The sequence below is a fragment of the Saccopteryx bilineata genome, chromosome X (assembly GCF_036850765.1).
Source record: "Saccopteryx bilineata isolate mSacBil1 chromosome X, mSacBil1_pri_phased_curated, whole genome shotgun sequence".
Lineage (NCBI taxonomy): Eukaryota > Metazoa > Chordata > Mammalia > Chiroptera > Emballonuridae > Saccopteryx > Saccopteryx bilineata.
Genome location: NC_089502.1, coordinates 73,002,200 through 73,024,866, shown reverse-complemented (window position 1 = coordinate 73,024,866; position 22,667 = coordinate 73,002,200). Strand labels below are relative to the sequence as shown.

Genomic DNA, 22,667 nt, shown 5'->3' with positions numbered 1-22,667 from the left:
TAGCCAGCTTGAGGGTTAACCTCAAACATAAATATGTTCACATCAATCAAAATTCAACTACGACAGGTAGACTCATATAACCTACACAAGGGACATCCACAAGCACCCAGTTCAGGTGATAAGGGAGACTGTGCCAATGAGCCTCACAATACAGCTACTCTATATGAACACCAGACCAAGACTGGAGACAGCCACAAAGAGACAAAGAAACATGACCCAAAAGAAAGAACAGAAAAAAATCACACAGACATATACACACACAACAACAATAAACAACAAAACTAAAAAATGATGATAAGCAATCTACCAGATATAGAGTTAAAAACAATGGTTATAAGGATGTTCAAAGAACTTAGTGAGAACTACAAAAATATTAAAAAATAAGCCAGAATATAGATCCATGTCAGAAATGGTGATTAAATAAGTAAAATTAAGAATGGTATTGGCAGAAAAATAGACACACAGACCAATGAAAGAAAATCGAGAGCCCAGAAATAAAATCACATATATATGGACAAATAATCTTCAACAAAGGAGCCAAAAACACACAATGGAGAAAAGAAAGCCTCTTCAATAAATGGTGCTGGAATAATTGGAAAGCCACACACAAAAGAATGAAACTTGACTACAGTTTATTCCCCTGCACCAAAATTAATTCAAAATGGATCAAAGACCTAAATATAAGATCTGACACAATAAATACACAGAAGAAAACGTAAGTACTAAGCTTTTGGACCTTGGCTGTCAGGAACAATTTACGAATTTGACCCAAAAGGCAGAGGAAGTAAATGCAAAAGATTAATGGGATTATATCAAATCAAAGAAACTGACAACGACACTGACAGCCAAAGAAATGGGAGATGATACCTACAAATAACAGTTCTGATAAGGATTTAATACTAAAAATATATAAAGAACTCACCAAGGTCAACAACTGAATAGTTACTTCTCCCAAGAAGATATACAAACGGCCAACAGATGTATGATAAGATGCTCATCTAAACTATCTATAAGAGAAATGCAAATCAAAACTACGAGATACCACCTCACGTCTGTTAGATTGGTTATTATCAACAAGACAGGTAATAACAAGTGCTGGAGGGGCTGTGGAGAAAAAGGAGCCCTCATTCACTGCTACTGGGAATGTAAACTGGTACAGCCATTATGGAAGAAAGTATAATATTTGTCATAATAATGAATGACACTGTAAAACATTTTTTTTAAAGGGAAAAGAGGAGAAATCCTCAAAATGAACAAAGAGGAAAGGATGAATTTCCAAAACTATGCAATTTAATCCCATTTTAAGCCTAAATTAAGAGAACAGTTGTCTGTCATCTCATAAAGTTACTTGTACATTATAGCAACCGGTATTTATTTATTCTTCTGGGCTTGCTAAATAAGACTGCTGGTTAACGTTCCTCACCACTATGCTCCCCCTGTTTGTTCTTGTGCTCCTTTCTCTCTGAGAGTACTATTCCTGTCAGCAGCTTCAAGAAATATGTAGTTGATTGAGGACTAATCAGTGCCCTATACTTGAACCCTACCCATTTATTAATGACCAAACCAACACATACCATCTTTAAGAAACTTTTCTTGGTCTCCCAAACTGGAACTGATCATTCTCTTATCTGAAGCATGTGCACTGGGTTCATCTATTAAGTTGCTGACTGAGTTCACTACCATTTTCTCTACTTCTCTTTTCAGTTCAACGTTTAGAAGAACCACTACTTCAGAAGAGATCTATCTTTCTATGATGTTTACTTTGTTATGTATCAGAGTTAGAGATTAAAGATTTTAATAGTGAAGAATATTTTAATATTCTTAATTTAGTTCTGGAGTTGTTTTTAGAGCTGATTATATAAAGCCAGAAATGAACAAGTACAAAGGTCAGGTATATATATTTGCTTTTCAATGAAAACTGAATCAGTTTTTCAGTTTAATGAAAGAGCCTCAAGAGTTCAGAAGTAAAAACAAGATTAAAATTGAATAAAGAAATATGTAGCCCTGAATTCAGGATAGCTTGGTTGTTTAGACCATCATCATCAAACACAAAGGTTGTGGGTTCGATCTGCAGTCAGGGCACAAACAGAAACAGATCTATGTTTCTGTCTTGTGCTCTCTCTCTCTTCAACTCTCTCTAAAAATCAATCAATAGCCTGACCAGGCAGTGGCAAAAAAGAAATAAAAAAAAGAATATGTTAGAGGGTATCAATAGCAGACAAAGCAGAGGATATCAGAACAACAAAGAGAAAAAACAATGGGAAAAAAATGAGGGTAGTGTAAGGGATCTCTGAGACAACACTAAGAATAGGCACATTTGCATCATAAAGGTACTAGAAGAAGAGAGAGAACAAGGGACTGAAACGGATTTGAAAAAATAATGACTGAAAACTTCCCTAACCTGTGAAGAAAAAAGACGTGAAAGTCCAGGAAATGCAGAGAGTGCCAAATAAAATGAACTCACCGAGATCAAAACCAGGAAAATTAAAATTGCAAAGGTTAAAGACAGAATCTCAAAAGCTAGTAACTACAAGGAACCTCCCATATAAGAGTGTTAGCTGATTTCTCGACAGAAACATTTCAAGTCAGAAGGAAATAGCATAAAATACTTATTTATTTATTTTTAAGAATAAAATTGTAGATTATTCAATTTATTTGCAGATTATATATTCTTTTTATTGAGTTTATTGGGGGTGACAATGGTTAACAAAATTATGCAGATTTCAAGTGCACAGTTCCACAACACATCATCTGTCCACTGTACTATGTGTTCACCATCCCAGATCAAATCCCTTTCCATCATCATTTATTCTCCATAACCTCCTCCACCTCCCCCCACACCCTCACCCCCCAGCAATCACCACACTGCTGTCCATGTTTATGAGTTTTATCACTTCTATTTTCTTTTTTACTCAATCACTCCACTGCAACACCCAGTCCCCCAACACTCCTCTTCACAGCTGTAAACCTGTTTTTTTTTTTTGTATGTTTCTGCCTATATTTTGCTTCTTAGTTCATTTTGTTCATTAGATTCCAGATATGAGTAAAATCATATGGTACTTGTTTTTCTCTGACTGGCTAATTTCACTTGGCATAATACTCTCCAGGACCATCTACACTGTTGCAGAGATAATATTTTCTTCTTTTTAACAACCAAGTAATATTCATTGTGACACAAAATTTTTTTTTATACTTTTATTTTTTTAATGGGGTGACATCAATAAATCAGGATACATATATTCAAAGATAACAAGTCCAGGTTATCTTGTCGTTCAATTATGTTGCATACCCACCACCCAAAGTCAGATTGTCCTCTGTCACCTTCTATCTTGTTTTCTTTGTGCCCCTCCCCACCCCCTTTCCCTCTCCCATTCCCCCCTCCCCCCCGTAACCAACACACTCTTATCAATGTCTCTTAGTTTCACTATTATGTCCCACCTACCTATGGAATAATACAGTTTCTGGTTTTTTCTGATTTACTTATTTCGCTTCGTATCATGTTATCAAGATCCCAACATTTTGCTGTAATGTTCCAATGTCATCATTTCTTATGGCTGAGTAGTATTCCATAGTGTATATGTGCCACATCTTCTTTATCCAGTCATCTATTGATGGGCTTTTTGGTTGTTTCCATGTCCTGGCCACTGTGAACAATGCTGCAATAAACATGGGGCTGCATGTGTCTTTACATATCAATGTTTCTGAGTTTTTGGGATATATACCTAGTAGAGGAATTGCTGGGTCCTAAGGTAGTTCTATTTTCAGTTTTTTGAGGAACCACCATACTTTCTTCCATACTGGTTGTACTACTTTACATTCCCACCAACAGTGTATGAGGGTTCCTTTTTCTCCACAGCCTCTCCAACATTTGCTATTACCTGTCCTGCTAATAACAGCTAATCGAACAGGTGTGAGGTGGTATCTCATTGCCATTTTGATTTGCATTTCTCTAATAGCTAAAGAAGATGAGCATCTTTTCATATATCTGTTGGCCATTTGTATTTCTTCCTGGGAGAAGTGTCTATTCATATCCTCTTCCCATTTTTTTATTGGATTGTTTGTTTGTTTGTTGTTGAGTTTTATGAGTTCTTTGTATATTTTGGATATTAGGCCCTTATCTGAGCTGTTGTTTGAAAAAATCATTTCCCATTTAGTTGGCTTTCTGTTTATTTTGTTATCAGTTTCTCTTGCTGAGCAAAAACTTCTTAGTCTGATGTAGTCCCATTCATTAATTTTTGCCTTCACTTCTCTTGCCTGTGGAGTCAAATTCATAAAATGCTCTTTAAAACCCAGGTCCATGAGTTGAGTACCTATGTCTTCTTCTATGTACTTAATTGTTTCAGGTCTTGTGTTTAGATCTTTGATCCATTTTGAGTTAATTTTTGTACAGGGGGAGAGACTGTAGTCCAGTTTCATTCTTTTGCATGTGGCTTTCCAGTTTTCCCAGCACCATTTATTGAAGAGGCTTTCTTTTCTCCATTGTGTGTTGTTGGCCCCTTTATCAAAAATTATTTGATGGGCTTTTTGGTTGTTTCCATGTCCTGGCCACTGTGAACAATGCTGCAATGAACATGGGGCTGCATGTGTCTTTACAAGTCAATGTTTCTGAGGTTTTGGGGTATATACCCAGTAGAGGGATTGCTGGGTCATAAGGTAGTTCTATTTTCAGTTTTTTGAGGAACCACCATACTTTCTTCCATAATGGTTGTACTACTTTACATTCCCACCAACAGTGGATGAGGGTTCCTTTTTCTCCACAACCTCTCCAACATTTGCTATTACCTGTCTTGTTAATAATAGCTAGTCTAACAGGTGTGAGGTGATATCTCATTGCAGTTTTGATTTGCATTTCTCTAATAACTAAAGAAGATGAGCATCTTTTCATATATCTGTTGGCCATTTGTATTTCTTCCTGGGAGAAGTGTCTGTTCATATCCTCTTCCCATTTTTTTATTGGATTGTTTGTTTGTTTGTCGTTGAGTTTTATGAGTTCTTTGTATATTTTGGCTATTAGATGACTGGATAAAGAAGATGTGGCACATATACACTATGGAATACTACTCAGCCATAAGAAATGATGACATCGGATCATTTATAGCAAAATGGTGGGATCTTGACAACATTATACGGAGTGAAATAAGCAAATCAGAAAAAACCAGGAACTGCATTTTTCCATACGTAGATGGGACATAAAACTGAGACCAAGAGACATTGACAAGAGTGTGGTGGTTACGGGGGGGAGGGGGGAGAGGGAGAGGGAAGGGGGAGGGGGAGGGGCACAAAGAGAACTAGATAGAGGGTGACAGGACAATCTGCCTTTGGGTGATGGGTATGCAACATAATTGAACTTTAAGATAACCTGGACATATTACCTTTGAATATATGTATCTTGATTTACTGATGTCACCCCATTAAAAATAAATAAATAAAAAAAATTATTTGACTATATATATATGTGGTTTTATTTCTGGACTTTCTATTCTGTTCCATTGGTCTGAGTGTCTCTTTTTCTGCCAATACCATGCTGTTTTGATTGTCGTGGCCCTATAATATAGTTTGAAGTCAGGTATTGTGATGCCCCCAGCTTCATTCTTTTTCTTTAGGATTGCTTTGGCTATTTGGGGTTTTTTATATTTCCATATAAATCTGATGATTTTTTGCTCTATTTCTTTAAAAAATGTCATTGGAAGTTTGATGGGAATTAAATTTGTATATTGCTTTGGGTAATATAGCCATCTTGATTATATTTATTCTTCCTAGCCAAGAACAAGGTATATTCTTCCATCTCATTATATCTTTTTCGATTTCCCTTAACAATGGTTTATAGTTTTCATTATATAAGTCCTTTACATTCTTTGTTATGTTTATTCCTAAGTATTTTATTTTTTTTGTTGCAATCGTGAAGGGGATTATTCTTTTGAGTTCCTTCTCAGTTGTTTCATTGTTGGCATATAGAAAGGCTATTGACTTCTGTATGTTAATTTTGTATCCTGCGACCTTACTGTATTGGCTTATTGTTTCTAGTAGTCTTTTTGTGGATTCTTTGGGGTTTTCGATGTATAGGATCATATCATCTGCAAAAAGTGATACCTTTACTTCTTCTTTTCCGATATGGATGCCTTTTATTTCTTTGTCTTGTCTGATTGCTCTGGCTAGAACCTCTAGTACCACATTAAATAAGAGTGGAGAGAGTGGACAACCCTGTCTTGTTCCTGATTTAAGGGGGAAAGCCTTCAGTTTAGTGCCATTTAATATGATGTTAGCTGATGGTTTATCATATATGGCCTTTATCATGTTGAAATATTTTCCTTCTATACCCATTTTGTTGAGAGTCTTAAACATAAAATTGTGTTGTATTTTATCGAAAGCCGTTTCTGCGTCTATTGATAAGATCATGTGGTTTTTGTTCTTTGTTTTGTTGATATGGTGTATTACGTTAACCGTTTTACATATGTTGAACCATCCTTGAGATTCTGGAATGAATCCCACTTGATCATGATGTATTATTTTTTTAATATGTTGTTGTATTCGATTTGCTAGTATTTTGTTTAGTATTTTAGCATCTGTATTCATTAGAGATATTGGTCTGTAGTTTTCTTTTTTTGTGCCATCCTTGCCTGGTTTTGGTATGAGAGTTATGTTGGCCTCATAAAATGTGTTTGGAAGTATTGCTTCTTCTTCAATTTTTTGGAAGACTTTGAGTAGAATAGGAACCAAGTCTTCTTTGAATATTTGATAAAATTCGCTGGTATAGCCGTCAGGGCCTGGACTTTTATTTTGGGGGAGGTTTTTAATGGTTTTTTCTATTTCTTCTCTACTGATAGGTCTGTTTAGGCTTTCTGCTTCTTCTTGACTCAGTCTAGGAAGGTTGTATTGTTCTAGGAATTTATCCATTTCTTCTAGGTTGTTGAATTTAGTGGCATAAAGTTTTTCATAGTATTCTACAATAATTCTTTGTATATCTACGGTGTCCGTGGTGATTTCTCCTCTTTCATTTTGTATTTTGTTTATATGAGTTCTTTCTCTTTTTTCCTTGGTAAGTCTTGCCAAGGGTTTGTCAATTTTGTTGATCTTTTCAAAGAACCAGCTCCTTGTTCTATTAATTTTTTCTATAGTTTTTCTGTTCTCTATTTCATTTATTTCTGCTCTGATTTTTATTATCTCCTTTCTTTGGCTGGTTTTGGGTTGTCTTTGTTCTTCTTTTTCTAGTTTCTTAAGGTGAGAAGTTAAGTGGTTCACTTGGGCTCTCTCTTGTTTGTTCATATATGCCTGAAGTGATATGAACTTCCCTCTTATCACTGCTTTTGCTGCATCCCATAGATTCTGATATGTCGTATTGTCATTTTCATTAGTCTGTATATATCTTTTGATCTCTGCACTTATTTCTTCTTTGACCCATTCATTTTTTAAAAGTATGTTGTTTAGTTTCCACATTTTTGTGGGATTTTTTCCTCTTTTTTGCAGTTGAATTCTAATTTCAAGGCTTTATGATCAGAAAATATGCTTGGTACAACTTCAATTTTTCTGAATTTGCTGATGTTGTTTTTGTGGCCCAACATATGGTCAATTCTTGAGAATGATCCATGTACACTGGAGAAAAATGTATACTCAGTCACTTTGGGATGAAATGTCCTGTAGATGTCTATCATATCCAGGTGCTCTAGTGTTTTGTTTAAGGCCACTATGTCTTTGTTGATTCTCTGTTTGGATGACCGATCTAGAGCCGTCAGCGGTGTATTGAGGTCTCCAAGTATGATTGTGCTTTTGTCAGTTTTTGTTTTAAGATCAATAAGTAGCTGTCTTGTATATTTTGGTGCTCCTTGGATTGGTGCATATATATTAAGAATTGTTATGTCTTCTTGATTCAGTGTTCCCTTAGCCATTATGAAATGGCCATTTTTGTCTCTGAGTACTTTTCCTGTCTTGTAGTCAGCATAATCCGATATGAGTATTGCTACACCTGCTTTTTTTTGGATGTTATTTGCTTGTAGTATTGTTTTCCAGCCTTTCACTTTGAATTTGTTTTTATCCTTGTTACTTAGATGAGTTTCCTGTAGGCAGCATACAGTTGGATTTTCTTTTTTAATCCATTCTGCTACTCTGTGCCTTTTTATTGGTGAGTTTAATCCATTTACATTTAGTGTAATTACTGATACTTGTGAGTTCCCTATTTCCATTTTATATCTTGCTTTCTCTTAGTTTTGTGTCTTGTTTGATCCTTCTCTTTCGTTTTCCTATCTTTTGTTTTTATTTGGTTGTATTCCATACATCTTTCCTCTGTTGCTATCTTTTTTATCTCATGTGCTTCTGTGGTGGTTTTTTCAATGGTGGTTACCTTTGAGTAATGAAAAGGGTCCCTACCCTGTTCATTGTAGTGAACTATTTTGTGAGTACTTTTGCCCTCCATCGTCCTTTGCTACTGTTAATCTTCATCTTCTCCCCCTCTTTCTTTTTGTTGTTGTCACAGTTTAAATTTGGTTTTATTGTGTTCTTCTTGGAGCTTTTACTTGTGGCTCTGGTTTTTTTTTGTTCTTTGTATCTGATTGGAGAACCCCCTTTAGTAATTCCTGGAGTGGGGGTTTTCTGATGATAAATTCCCTCATCTTTTCTGTATCTGTGAATGTTTTTATTTCTCCTTCATATTTGAAGGATAGCTTTGATGGGTATAGTATTCGTGGCTGAAAGTTCCTCTCTTTCAGGACTGTAAATATTGGGGTCCACTCTCTTCTAGCTTGTAGAGTTTCTGCTGAGAAACCTGATGATAATCTAATGGGCCTTCCTTTATATGTTGTATTCTTCTTTTCCCTAGCTGCCTTCAGAATTTTTTCTTTGCTGTTGGTTTGTGTCAATTTCATTATGCTATGCCTTGGAGTAGGTTTGTTGGGGTTAAGAAAACTCGGAGTTCTGTTTGCTTCTTGAACTTGAGGCTTTAGTTCTTTCCACAGGCTTGGGAAGTTCTCATCTATTATTTGTCTGAGTATGTTCTCCATTCCATTTTCTCTCTCTTCTCCCTCTGATATACCTATTATTCTTATGTTATTCTTTTTGATGGAGTCAGATAATTCTTGTAGGGCTATCTCATTTTTTTTAATTTTTGAGTCTCTTTCTTCTTCTCTCTGTTGTGCCTCAAGTTGCTTGTCTTCTATTTCACTAATCCTCTCTTCTATCTGACCTGTTCTATTAGCTAAGCTTGTTACTTCGTTTTTCAGCTCGTGAATTGAGTTTTTCATCTCTGTTTGATTTGTTTTTATAGTTTCAATTTCCTTGGACATATATTCTTTGTGTTCATTGAGTTGTTTTCTGAGCTCCCTAAATTGCCTTTCTGTGTTTTCTTGTATATCTCGGAGGATTTTTAGGATTTCTATCTTGAATTCTCTGTCATTTAGCTCCAAGGTTTCCAATATATTAAATTTTTTCTCCATAGATTTTTCCTCATCTAGCTGTGTTACCTCTCTTTCTTTTGTATCCATGATATTCGATTTTCTCTTCCTTAATGGCATCTGAGGGTGGTTTTGTTGATAGTATTAATGAGATTTAATAAAGAATAAAAAGTTAAAAAAAATAAAAAAATAATGAAAAAAAATTGAAAAGAGTTGTTTTTTTTAAAAAAAAATTAATAATGAAATAAAGAAAAATAAAATAAAATAAAAATTAAAAAAAAGGAAATTATTCCCCCCTCCTTTTTTCCTCTCCTCTCCTCTCACCTCTTTCTTGATAAAATCTTGTGGTGAACTGTGAATTATAATAAGCAATGCCTGTGATAGAGGGCCTGAATTGGGGAAAAGTAATAAAGGGGCCAAAAAAAAAAAAAAAAAGAAAAAAGAAAAAAGAAAAAAAAAGAGCGTATGGACCCACAAAAAGCAAATAAGGAAAAAATTTGGGTCAAGAATGAAATGATTTGCTTTTAGGTGTTGGTTTTCTAAGAGTTATGATGAGAGGAATAAGAGGAAAACGGAAAAATGGGGGGACAAATTAAAAAATTACTATTGTATTTAGTGGAACAAGAACTAGATAATATGGAGAGCCACGGATGGGAGCACTGCTAGTGAGTTAAAAAGGTGAAGTAAAAATCCCCCAAAATGCCACAAACATAAGTTTGAGTCCCAAATAAGATAATTTGTTTGTTATTGAGGTTTGAATGAGAGGAGATGTAAAGGAGAAAGGAAGAAACTAATATAGAGGGAGAAAAGAAAGAGAGAGAGAGAAAAAAAGAGGGAACCACTAAAAGAAGAAAAAAGAAAGTATCGAGAGAGAGAGTTAAGGGTTTTGGAGTGCAACCCTCATAGAGAGAAAGGAAGAGAAGAGAAAAGATAATGGGAGATGTAACACTTATGGGTAGTGTAGTTCAAGGAGAGGAGAGAGTAAGACCGGCAGAGAGTTAATCGGCTAAATTAGAGGAGGAAAAAAAGTATCAAGAATGAAGATAAGAGAAACAAATGAACAAATATAAAATGGGATAGGTTATAAAGTCTGCAGATTATTCTTGATTTTGAGAGGTTATCTTCTTGCTTTCTCTTTTCTCTCCCTCTTCCTGGTCGGTGACTCTGTATCCCGGGTTCTGCCCCTTTGGCACACTCAGGTAGAGGTTTGCAGTTGATAAGTCTCTATGGCAATGTCATGTATTGTGCTTTAGTTTCGTTGGCAGTTGAGGCTCATTAGCATTTATAGGGTCCGACAGCATGTGCGCAGTTAGTGGGCGAGAGAGTCCGTGTTCCTGGAGCCTTTCTCCTAGTCTTTCCTTCCTCAATTAGTAGCCTGATAATCCAGCTATGGGGTTGCTGCTGCCTCTGCCTGGATAGTAAGAGGCTCAAAGAGCTGGCAACTCCCCACTCTCCACTCAGCACAGGGCTCTGGGTAAGGCTCAGTCAGTCAGAGCTGCTAGCATAATCAGGTGGACTTTCCGCCCACTCAAAGACCTCTGGCTCTGCCACTCTGTCCGGTAACACAGGCGAGGAAACTCTCACTCACTGCACGCACGCACACCAGGATATCCGGCCAGCAGTCTCACGCTCTGAGTGAAACCCCCAAACGCAGGGAAAAGTTGCAGCGTTGGAATTGAGTCTCGCTCCATCCCCGTGCGCGGCTTTTGCAAGGCGCTGGGGCGGCCCGAGATTCCACTTTGGCCCACACAAAGGCCCCTGACTCTGCCCGTCTGTGCGATAACACGGGCGCGCACTGCCGAGGCACTCGGAGGAATCTCTCATTCACTATCTGCGCGCGCAAACCCAGATATGAGGCCGGCCGTGTTTCCCTCTGAGTGAAACCCCCTCCAGCACGGAAAATCTCCACCGTTGGAATTAGTTCTCACTCCTTCCCATGTGTGGCTTTCCCAGGGCACTGGAGCTGCCCAGAGACTCTGTTCTTGGCCCACAGAAAGGCTTCTGACCCTGCCTTTCCGTGGGGCAACATGGGCACCCACTTCTGGGGCTTAGGAAGAAATCTCTTGCCCACTAACTGCGCACACACTGACCAGGAGACGGGTAAAATGGCTGCTCTGCTTGTCTTTCTTTGTTTGGGTTTGGCGCGAGTGTTAGCTTGTATTGCCCGGGTTGCCACAGGATCAGATTTTCCTCAGCTTGGATCTCCGTGCCACAGCCTGGTTCAGCCGTTTGTGCCGCGGCCTGGATCTATTCACCCCCTTTGCCCGCCTCAGTTTCTATATTCACAGTTACCAGAGAAAGCCATCCTGTTTAGGTTAGTGAGGAAGGCAGAACATTTCTTACTCCCTATTTCCGTCAGGGTTTGGTTATATATTTAGCCAATTTTTCACTCAACCATACCTTTGGGTGTATTGCAAAGCATCTGGAGGCTCCAAGTATAGGTTTTTCTGTTTCTGGTTGAAGATCTTGTTGAGTTTTGGGGGAGATTTATTGGTATCGCTTCCTACCCCGCCATTACTCTGACATCATCTCCAACACAAAATTTTTAATTAGATAAAAGTAAAGACTTACAACCAAGACTATGCTACCTATCAAGACTCATTTAAAATTGATAAAAGAATAAAGAGCTTCCCAGATAAGATAAAAGAGTTAATCACCAGCAAACCAGGATTGCAAGAAATGTTGAACATCCTTAAAGAAAAAAATAAACATAAATATGAATAAGTTACATATCTATCAATAATAACTTTAAATATGTGAAAAAATGCTCCAGTTGTAAGACATAGGCTACCTGAATGGATAAGAAAACAAAACTCATTGAAAAACATAAAGAGACTGAAAGTAAAGTGATAGCAAACAATATTTCATACAAATAAATAAAAAAATCAGCTGAGGTAGCAATATTTATATCAGACAAAATACACTTTACAATGAAGACTATAATAAGAGACTATATAATAAGGAGAATGTTTCACAATAAAGAGATAGATTCAATAAGACTATATAACCTTTGTAAACATTTATGCACCTACATAGGAGCACCTAATATATAATTAAATATTGGTGGACATAAAGAAATAAGTGGACAGTAATACATTCTTATAGGGGACTTTAACACCCTGTTGAAATCAATTTATAGATATTTCAGACAGAAAATCAAAAGGAAATGGCAGCCTTAAATGACACATTAGGTGAGCTGGATTTCATTGATACCTTCAGAGCATTTTATCTTAAAGTAGCAGAATATACATTCTTTTCAAGAACACTTGAAAGATTCTCAAGGATAGACTACATGCCATTTTACAGGAACAGACCAAGGTAGTGCCTTGCTTCGATTGCTCTGATGTCATCTTAATAAATTTGAGAAGACTGGGGGGAGGGGAGTAAAGAGGAACAAATATACAATGACGGAAAATTATTTGACTTTGGATGATGGATACACACACAATCACCAGTTTAAATGCTATAGAAATATTTAACTGAAACCTATGTACTCTTATTGATCAATGTTGCCCCATTAAGTTGAATTTTCTAAATAAAATTATATAAAAAAAACAATTGAAATAATACCAAGTATCTTCTCTCACCATAATGGTATGACACTAGACAACAATTACAAGAAAAAGAAAGCAGAAAAATACATAAACACATGGAATTTAAATAACATATTAAAATAAGTGGGTAAATAATGATAGCAAGGAAGAAATTAACTATAACTTGAGAAAAATGAAAATTAAAACATAACAACCAAAAACTTCATGGGACTCACCAAAAGCAGTCTTAAGAGAAAAATTTATAACAAAGCAAGCTTACTTCAAGAAACATGAAAAATCTCAAGCAGTCTAATTTTACACCTAAAGTAACTAGAGAAAATTGAACACAGAAAAGAAATAATTGAGATCTAGCAGGAATAAACTAAACAAAGTCTAAATAAACATTAAAATACATCAATGAAAGCAAAAGCTACTTCATTGAAAAGATAAACAAGAATGATAAACCTTTAAACAGATGAATCAACAACCAAAAATAAGGGACCAAATAAATAAACTGGAAAATAAAAGAGGATAAGTGACGACTGACACCACCAAAATGCAATATATATATATATATATATATATATATATATATATATATATATATATGCCAAAAAAATTGTACAATCTGGAAAAAAAATGAATATATTCCTGGAAACATAGAATCTTACAAGACTTATTCAAGAAGAAACAGAAACTCTGAGCAGACCTATTACAACCAACAAAATAAAAGTAGTAACCAAAAAACCCAACAAACCAGTCCTGGACTGAATGGTTTCACAGTTGAATTTTTAGTTAACATTCAAAGAACTAACATGTATCCTTCTAAAATTGTTTTATAATATTCAAGATGATAAATGATTCCCAAACCCATATACCAGGCCACAAATATCCTATTCCAAAATCATATTAAGACATTACCAAAAAAATAAAATTATAGACCAATAACCCTGATGAACATACTACACATGCAAATATCCTCAACAAAATATTAGCAAACTGAATTCAGCAACACATTAAAAAAGTCATACTCTATGTTTAAGTGGCATTTGGTCCTGGAATTTATAGTTTGTTCAATATCTGCAAATCAAATACTGTGATATACCACATAAAAAAATAAAGGGTAAAATTATATGAGCATATCAGTAGATGCAGAAAAAGCATTTGACAAAATTCAACATATCTTTATGATAAAAACTCTCAGCAAAGTGGGGATAAAGAGGACATACTTCAACATAATAAAGGTCATATGTGACAAACCTACAGCTAACATCATACTCAATGGAGAAAAGTTGAAAGCATTTCCCTTAAGATCATAACCAAAACAAAGATGTCCATTTTCACAACTCTTACCCTTTAGAGTTCTGGAACTTCTAGCCACAGCAATCAGACAAAAAGAAGAAAGAAAGGAAATCCAAATTGAAAAGAAAGTATTAAAACTGTCATTATTTGTGGATGGCATGATACTCTACCTAAAAAACCTTAAAGATTCCCAATGAAGCCTATTAGAACTGGTAAGTGAATTTAGTAAAGTAGCAGGATACAAAATTAACATTAAAAACATCATGGACCTGACTTGTGGTGGTGCAGTGGAAGAAAGCGTCAATCTGGAACACTGAGCTCGCCAGTTCGAAACCCTAGGCTTGCCTGTTCAAGGCACATTTTGGGAGTTAATGCTTCCTGCTCCTCCCCCCCCTCTGAAAATTGAATAAATAAACTCATAAAAAATAATAATAAAAAGTGGGTGATAGGAAGCAACTCCGAAATGGCTCAAATGTTGGATTTAGCAGACTCTAAAATGGCATATATAAGAAAGCAATCAATGAACAACTAAGGTGTCGCAATGAAAAATATCATGGACAATTCTATATACAGTAGTACCTTGAGATACAAGTTTAATTCATTCTGTAACCTAGCTCATAAGTCAGTCAACTTGTATATCAAACAAATTTCTCCCATTTAAAATAACTGAAATAGGTTTAATCTGTTCCAGGCCCTGTGAAACGTCCCCAATCCATCCTAAATAATGAAAAAGACATGTTTTTAATTAAGAAACAGACATGTGTACTTTACCAATGCATAACAAAATATATGAAATAAAAGAAAAAAGTGTTATTTAGTACTGTATTCTTACCTAGGAGACAGACAAGTGCGGCTAACGGAGGTGAATGGCAGAGGAGGAAGAAGGGAGGAAGGGATACAGACACTGTAGACACATAAACTAAAACTGCACCTTCTTAATACTAAATGTAAACTAAAACTGAATTTTCTTTACTTTAAACAAAACTAAAACCACACTTTCTTTACTTAAAATAAAACCATAAAAACTTAATTGTAAAAAAAATGCACTTTCTTAACTTTAAATTTAGCCTAAGATTAACATTACATATTTTTTCATTTAATCATCACCTGTTTTTGCCTTTTTGGCTGCACTTTTGGCACTTTCACTTGCAGGACTTTTGAATAAAAATCTATCCAAAGAGGTTTGCTTTTGCCTGCCTTTTAAAATGTTACAGAAATGTGACAAACAAGTGTCATTAAAAAGTGCTGAAGCACGACCAGTTGAAACTTTTTCTGGGTGTTTCTTTCAATGAAACTTGAAAGCATCTCCCACATTGCCAGCATGTCTTTAATTTCACTTGGAGAAATCACTTCCTCCAACTCTACCTCCTCCTCACTACTAATCTCTTGCAGAAGCACTATATGTTGCATCATCTGTAGCTCCCTCAACTCCTCAGTTGAGAGTTCCACCTCATGCTCCTCGACAAGCTTGTTTACATCACCCACATCCACCTCCAAACCAATCGAATTTCCAACGGACACAATCTCCTCCAGTGCTTCTACCTTGGTTTCGGTCTCTGATTCCAATCCTTCAAAGTACCTGTATGCAAAAACATTAAGCTATTACTTTTTCCATGATGAGTTCAAGGTTCTTCTTGTAACTTCTTGCCATGCAAGTCAATAATGCATAAACATATCACGATGTTGTAGTGATCTTCCCAAAACTCTCGATGGGTTAGATTTGTATTCTCAGTCACCTCAAAGCAGCGGTGGAACAAGTGCTTTGTGTAAAGCTTTTTAAAGTTGGAACCTGTTGATCCATAGGTTGTAAGATTGAAGTTGTGTTGGGTGGGAGGTAGAGGACTTTCACAAATTTGAAGTCATCGAGGATGTCATTTTCAAGACTAGTTGGGTGGGCTGAAGCATTATCAAGGATTAGTAATGCTTTCATTGGGAATTTTTTTTCTTGAAGATATTTCTTCACTGCAGGACCAAATACGAGATTTACCTGTTCAAAAAAACCCCAAAAAACTGCTGCGTAACCCATGCCCTAGCATTGGTGTGCCACATAAGCTGCAGTTTTTCTTTAAGAATCTTGTGAGTATTAAAGGCTCGAGGAATTTCAGAATGATACAATAGCAGTGGCTTTACTTTACAGTCACCACTAGTATTTGCACACAATGCAAGGGTCAGATGGTCCTTCATGGGTTTATGGCCCGGCAGGTTCTTCTCCTTTGTGGTGATAAAAGTCTTCTGGGGCATTTTTTTCCCAAAACAATTCTGTTTTATCACAGTTGAACACTTGTTGGGGGATGTAGCCTTCCTTTGTGATAAGCACAGCAAAATGTATGATGTACTCCTCAGCTGCCTTAACGTCAGCACTCGCAGCTTCACCGTGCCTCACCACTGAGTGGATGCCAGATCTCTTCTTGAAATTTTCAAACCAGCTGTGATTTGCCTTAAATGTATCTTCTGCTGCCTCTTTTGAGGTTGGTGGTTCTTGCATCTTCAAGTCACTGTAAATAATACATGACCTTTTGCATATTACTGTCTCCATCACTGTATCTCCTGCTAGCTCTTTCTCTTTCACACACACCAGCAGAAGCTTCTCCATTTCTTCATGGATATTTATCCTTAATTGGGACAGAGTTGTAGTTCCTTTCTCTGGATTTGTGCTTTTGATGGCATACTTTTGTTTAAGGATGGTACAAATTGTAGATGTATTGTGGTCGTACAGCCTTGTCAGTTCAATCACTCATACAGCATGCTCATGTTTTTCTATTATTTCCTGCTTTACTTCTATTGACATCATTCTCTTCTTCTCACCACTGTCCTTTACACTCACTTTTTTTGGCCCCATGATAGCACACAAAAAAAGTTAGTAAAAATGCAAAAATGATGCAAGAATGAGTACAGCGCACGAGATTCGACTTGATTCTGTGGGTAACACACGAGAAAGAACAAGATGCTGTTGTTGTGTGGCCGATACCGGACCTGTGCACCAATGCGCCAACTAGCAGCAACTTCCCAAATCACGACTCATATCTTGGAATTTTGTTTGGATCTCGAACAAAAATATGGACTGAGTTGCAGCTTATATCCTAAAAAAAGTATGTTGGTCTGCTCGTATCTCTAGGTACCACTGTATTAACAGAAAAAGAATCATAAAATTCATATGGAACCATAAATGACCCCAAATAGTCAAAACATTCCTGGAAAAGGTAAGACACCACATTTCCTTATATCAAACTGCATTCTGAAGTTATAGTAATCAAAATAGTATGGTCACACATCTGGTCATTTGCATGTCTTATTGGGAGAAGTGTCTGTACACGTCCTCTGTAAATGTTTTTATTGGAATTTTTCGGTGTGGAGTTTAAACATAGTGGCAAGATTTTATTGAGGTGAAGGGAAATAATATACCCTCATGGATGTAGGAGGTGGGCAGGCTCCAGCAACAATTGTTCCAAAATTCCTGAAAATCCTTCATATATTTTCTTGTTTCTTGGTAATGAGCAAGCTGTCATTTAAACCATCCAAATCACTTCCTGATTCTTCCTAAGCTTGACTTGAACCTAACCCTCTAACCAATCCTTTTCCTGTACCTACTAGGGTTCTGCACACTCTAAGTAATCAGATTCTTTCCACAGATTTTCCCAGGCTATATTATAACCCTTCATGTTGCCGTCTTGGCTTCTACTGTGCATGCCTCAAAGTAGAAGCACCTTCCCTTGTACCATCTTGACTTCTATTGTGGATGTCCAAAAGCTCTGCTGTCATCATCTGGTTTCTATTGTGCATGTGCACAGCAGAGAAATTGCTCCATACTCTTCTGAAAATTTGATACCAGACTGTCAGTCCCTTGGGGAGAATTTTACTGCCTGCTTTGAAGATTAAGTCCCCTAGGAAGAGGATAAAGTGGTCTCCTGGGAAATGAGGTTGAGGTTGTGAATGCCATAGCTTTCTAGTAAATCATTAAATGAAATACTGTAACTTTCAAATGAAGCAGGTCTAATATCTGATTCAGCTTCTCAGTTTATTAGACTCAGTGTCTGATCCCCTTTGTTCCTTCTTCTAAAATTAATAGTAAGGTAAGTACCTACACTAACAATGGCACAATGAACTAATTACTAAAAATCTGCAGCATACCAAATATATGATATTTTTTGATTACCTGACAAAAATAGGTTTAATTTTGATTGATTTACAAAAAAAAAATAATAGTAGTAATTACCTACCCTTTTTGCTCTAGCGACATTATTTATTTTATTTTTTATTAATTTTAACTTATTGGGTTTACATAAATTCAAGTGCCCCACTGAATATGACACCTTCACCCCCCACCTCTGTGTCCCTGTTTATACCCCCTTGGCCTCCTTCCCCCTAACTCCTTCCCCCCTCCTTCTGGGATTTGCTATCCTGTTATCTGTATCTCTGTGTTACATATGTATAATTTCACTCATCAATTCACCTTCTCTGATCCCATCCTCTCATCACACTTCCCTCTGACAGCTGTCCCTCTGGTCCCTGTGACCCTTCCTCTGCCTCTATTCCATTCTTCAGTTCACTTTGTTCATTAGATTTCACATATAAGTGAGATCATATGATATTTATCTTTCTCTGCCTGGCTTATTTTACTTAACATAATAGTTTCCAGGTCCATCCATGTTGTCACAAAAGGTAAGATTGCCTTATTTTTCATGGCCACATAGTATTCCATTGTGTATATGTACCACTGTATTTTTAAATTTTTTTTATTTTTAAAGACTTTATTCATTTTAGAGAGGAGAGAAAGAGACAGACAGACAGAGACAGAGAGACAGAGAAGGCAGGAGCAGGAATCATCAAGTCCCATATGTGTAAGCTCAGGGTTTTGAACTGGTGACCTCAGCATTCCAGGTCGGGGCTTTATCCACTGCACAACCACAGGGCAGGCCTGTACCACTGCTTTTTTAAAATTTTTTTTTATTTTATTTATTCATTTTTTTAGAGAGGAGAGAGAGAGACAGAGAGAGAGAGCAAGGAGAGAGAGACAGAGATAGAGAAGGGGGAGGAGCTGGAAGCATCAACTCCCATATGTGCCTTGACCAGGTAAGCCCAGGGTTTCGAACCGGCGACCTCAGCATTTCCAGGTCGACGCTTTATCCACTGTGCCACCACAGGTCAGGCCTGTACCACTGCTTTTTAATCCACTCGTCCACTGACAGACATTTGGGCTGATTCCAGATCTTGGCTATTGTAAACAATGCTGTAATAAACATGTGGGTGCATATCTTCTTTTGAATCAGTGATTTGTTATTTTTAAGATATATTCTTAAAAGTGGGATAGCTGAATCAAATGGCAGTTCCATTTTTAATTTTTTGAGGAAACACCATACTGTTCTTCATAATGGCTGCACAAATCTGCATTCCCACCAGCATTTCAGGAGGGCTCCCTTTTCTTCACACCCTTGCCAGCACTTATTGTATGTTGTTTTGTTGATGAGCACCATTCTGACAGGTGTGAGGTGATATCTCATTGTGGTTGTAATTTGTATTTCTCTGATGATTAGTGATGTTGAATATTTTTTTCATATGCCTATTGGCCATCTGTTTTTCCTCTTTGGAGAATTCAGGTGTTTATACTTGTATATAAGAATTTCTGGTACCAATATTAACCAATCAGATGCAATCTTATTATGTGACATGATTCATAACATACAACTGTATCATATGACACATATATGTATGGTTCAAGTTAGGGCATGCAGAGAAGTTGGCTTTTGTGTTGGATGTTGTAATTTTTTTATTTGACTATCTAAAGAGAAGAGATCAGTGCCCTGAGTAAATAGTTAGGTATTGCATGTTTTAAAAATTCTAAGTGTCTATTTTTATGCCATTACTATAGTACTTTTTAATTAAATTTATTGGGTGACATTGGTTTCTTAGGAAACACATAATATTATTAGCAAATGTCATCCCAATAAATTTAATTTAAAAACTATGGTACTTTCATAAAAACAGACACCTAGAAGAATGAAACAAAATTGAAAGCCAAGAAATAAACCTATGTATGTATGTCCCGATAATATTTGAGAAGGGAACAAAGAGTAGTCAGCAAAGAAAGACAGTCTCTTCAATAAATTTTTTGGGAAAATTGTATATTCAAATGTAAAATAATGAAAATAGACCCCTAACGTACCTCATAAAAATGAATACAAATGGAATAAAAATTAACTGTATAACTAGAAACCATAAAATTCTTATTTTATAAGAATGAATTTCTTTATACGGGCTTTGGCAATAATTTTTGAATGGCATCTAAAGCACAAGTAACAGAAAAAAGTAAACAAGTGGGAATACCTCAAACTAAAATGTTTCTGCATAGCAAAAGAAGCAATGAACAAAATGAAATGACAACCTCCAGAATGTAAAAAATATTTGCAAAGGACATATGTATTTGTATATATATTATGATAATATATATTTTATATACTATATACAAGGTGGGACAAAAGTAAGTTAATAGTTGTGAGTATACAAAACACAGTTTATTCTTGTATTATATATTAATTACTGTATTACTGTCCATATGAACAATTATAAACTTATTTTTGTCCCACCTTATATATTATTAGAATATATATTTCATTTGTTATATATTATTAGAATATGTATTTTATATACTGCATATTTATATATTCTATTATTTTAAAATATATACTATTCAGCCATAAAAAGGAAATCATTTGCAATACAATGAATGGAATTTGATGACATTATGCTACATGATAAAAATCAGAACAAGAAAGATAAATACTATATATTTTCACTTAATGTGAAATCTAGAAAAAAACAAACATAAAAAAGTGTCAACCTCATAGATGAAAAGATCAGATTTGTGGTTACCAGCAGCATAGTACATGGGTAGCACAAGTTGATGCAAGGTAGTCAAAAGGTACAAATTTCTAGTTATGAAATAAACAAGTACTGGGAATGTATTTTATAACATGATGATCATAGTTAACATTGTTGCACAGTATACTTGAAAGTTTTTAAGAGAGTAGAGATCAAGTGTTCTCATCACAAGAAAAAAATTCTTTTGTTTTTGGTATTCATATGAAATGATAGATGTCATCTGGCCTTTTTGGTTGTCATGTCACCATATGAGTATGTTAAATAAGTTTAAGTGCAGCTTAAACTTATACATTGTTGTATGTCAATTCTATCTAAAAAAAACTGGGATAAGGGAAGTACATATTATATCATTGTTCAATAAATGTTAATCTATTAGAGTTGTTCATTGCTTTAGAAATTAATAATTTTTAAATAACCCTTTACAGTCACAGATTCTCAGTATTTTTCAAAATCTATAGCTGTGATCATTTTAATTATCATTATGTGCATCTTCTCCAACTGTTTCTTTTTTCTTGAAGTACAAAAGTTAGTTTTATGTTCAGTTTTTTTAATTTTTTAAAAATTTCTTTTATTTTTAACTTTATTTAGTTTTTTTAGAGAGAGAGACAGAGAGGGAGAGAGAGAGAGAGAGAGAGAAGAGGGAGGAGCAGAAAGCATCAACTTCCATATGTGTCTTGACCAGGTAAGCCCAGGGATTTGAACCGGCAACCTCAGCATTCCCAGGTCTACCTTTAATCCACTGTGTCACCACAGGTCAGGCCTATGTTCAGTTCTGATGCAAATTCACAATGCCTTGCACATAGAGAAAATATTTTTTTTCTTTTTTTTTCTAACACAATAGGCTACAGACCCTCACTGAAGAAGTCTCTTCAAAGACTATCTTAGTTATTTTTAAATCTCTTCCTTGAGTTGTAAGTAGGAGCTCAGAGTCTATACTCTAATGCACATGAAGTAGTTTAACTTTACCTGTTGTGTTTTATACCAGATACATCAGAACCTCTCCTCCAACATGTGGTTCCCAGAGTTAAAATCTAAAGTGAATGGGTCCTTAAGTGAGGTTTGTATTGGTAATACAACTTTTTGTGAGTGATCAGTGAGAAGCAACTGCCCATCAAGTGGGGGCCAGAGAAAGTTTATAGATTTTACTGAGAAAGTTAAGACTTTGCCTCTTAAATATACTTTGGAGCAGTTAGGGAAGCAAACATTGCTCTCAAAAAGTGATATAGTTCTTAAGTAACCACTAATTACAGTAGGTTACATTTATGACCTACTTGCTATATGTTAGACACTTTACATGCATGAATGTATGTAATCATGTACATCTTATGAATCATTATTATCCTCATTTCAAGATGAGAAACTGAGGTACATAAAGATTAATAAGAAACCTGCTTGGTATGGTAGATGTGAGGTTTAAATCTAGGCAAAATGAATTCTAGTTAGTATATGTAATTGTTCCATTATACTGTTTCCAAATAAATGATAAAAAAACTGTAGTTGGTATTTTTACAGATACTCAGAGCCATATGGTAATATGTGATTATGATATGATTATCACTGAGTTTTCTTTTATTTA

At 35.7% G+C, this 22,667-nt stretch overlaps 1 pseudogene; it reads left to right on the top strand.

The window, feature by feature from the left end:
- The first annotated feature begins 17,100 nt into the window (after positions 1–17,100).
- Positions 17,101–22,667, top strand: part of LOC136317695 (PRELI domain containing protein 3B pseudogene) — a 138,486-nt pseudogene continuing 132,919 nt past the window's right edge.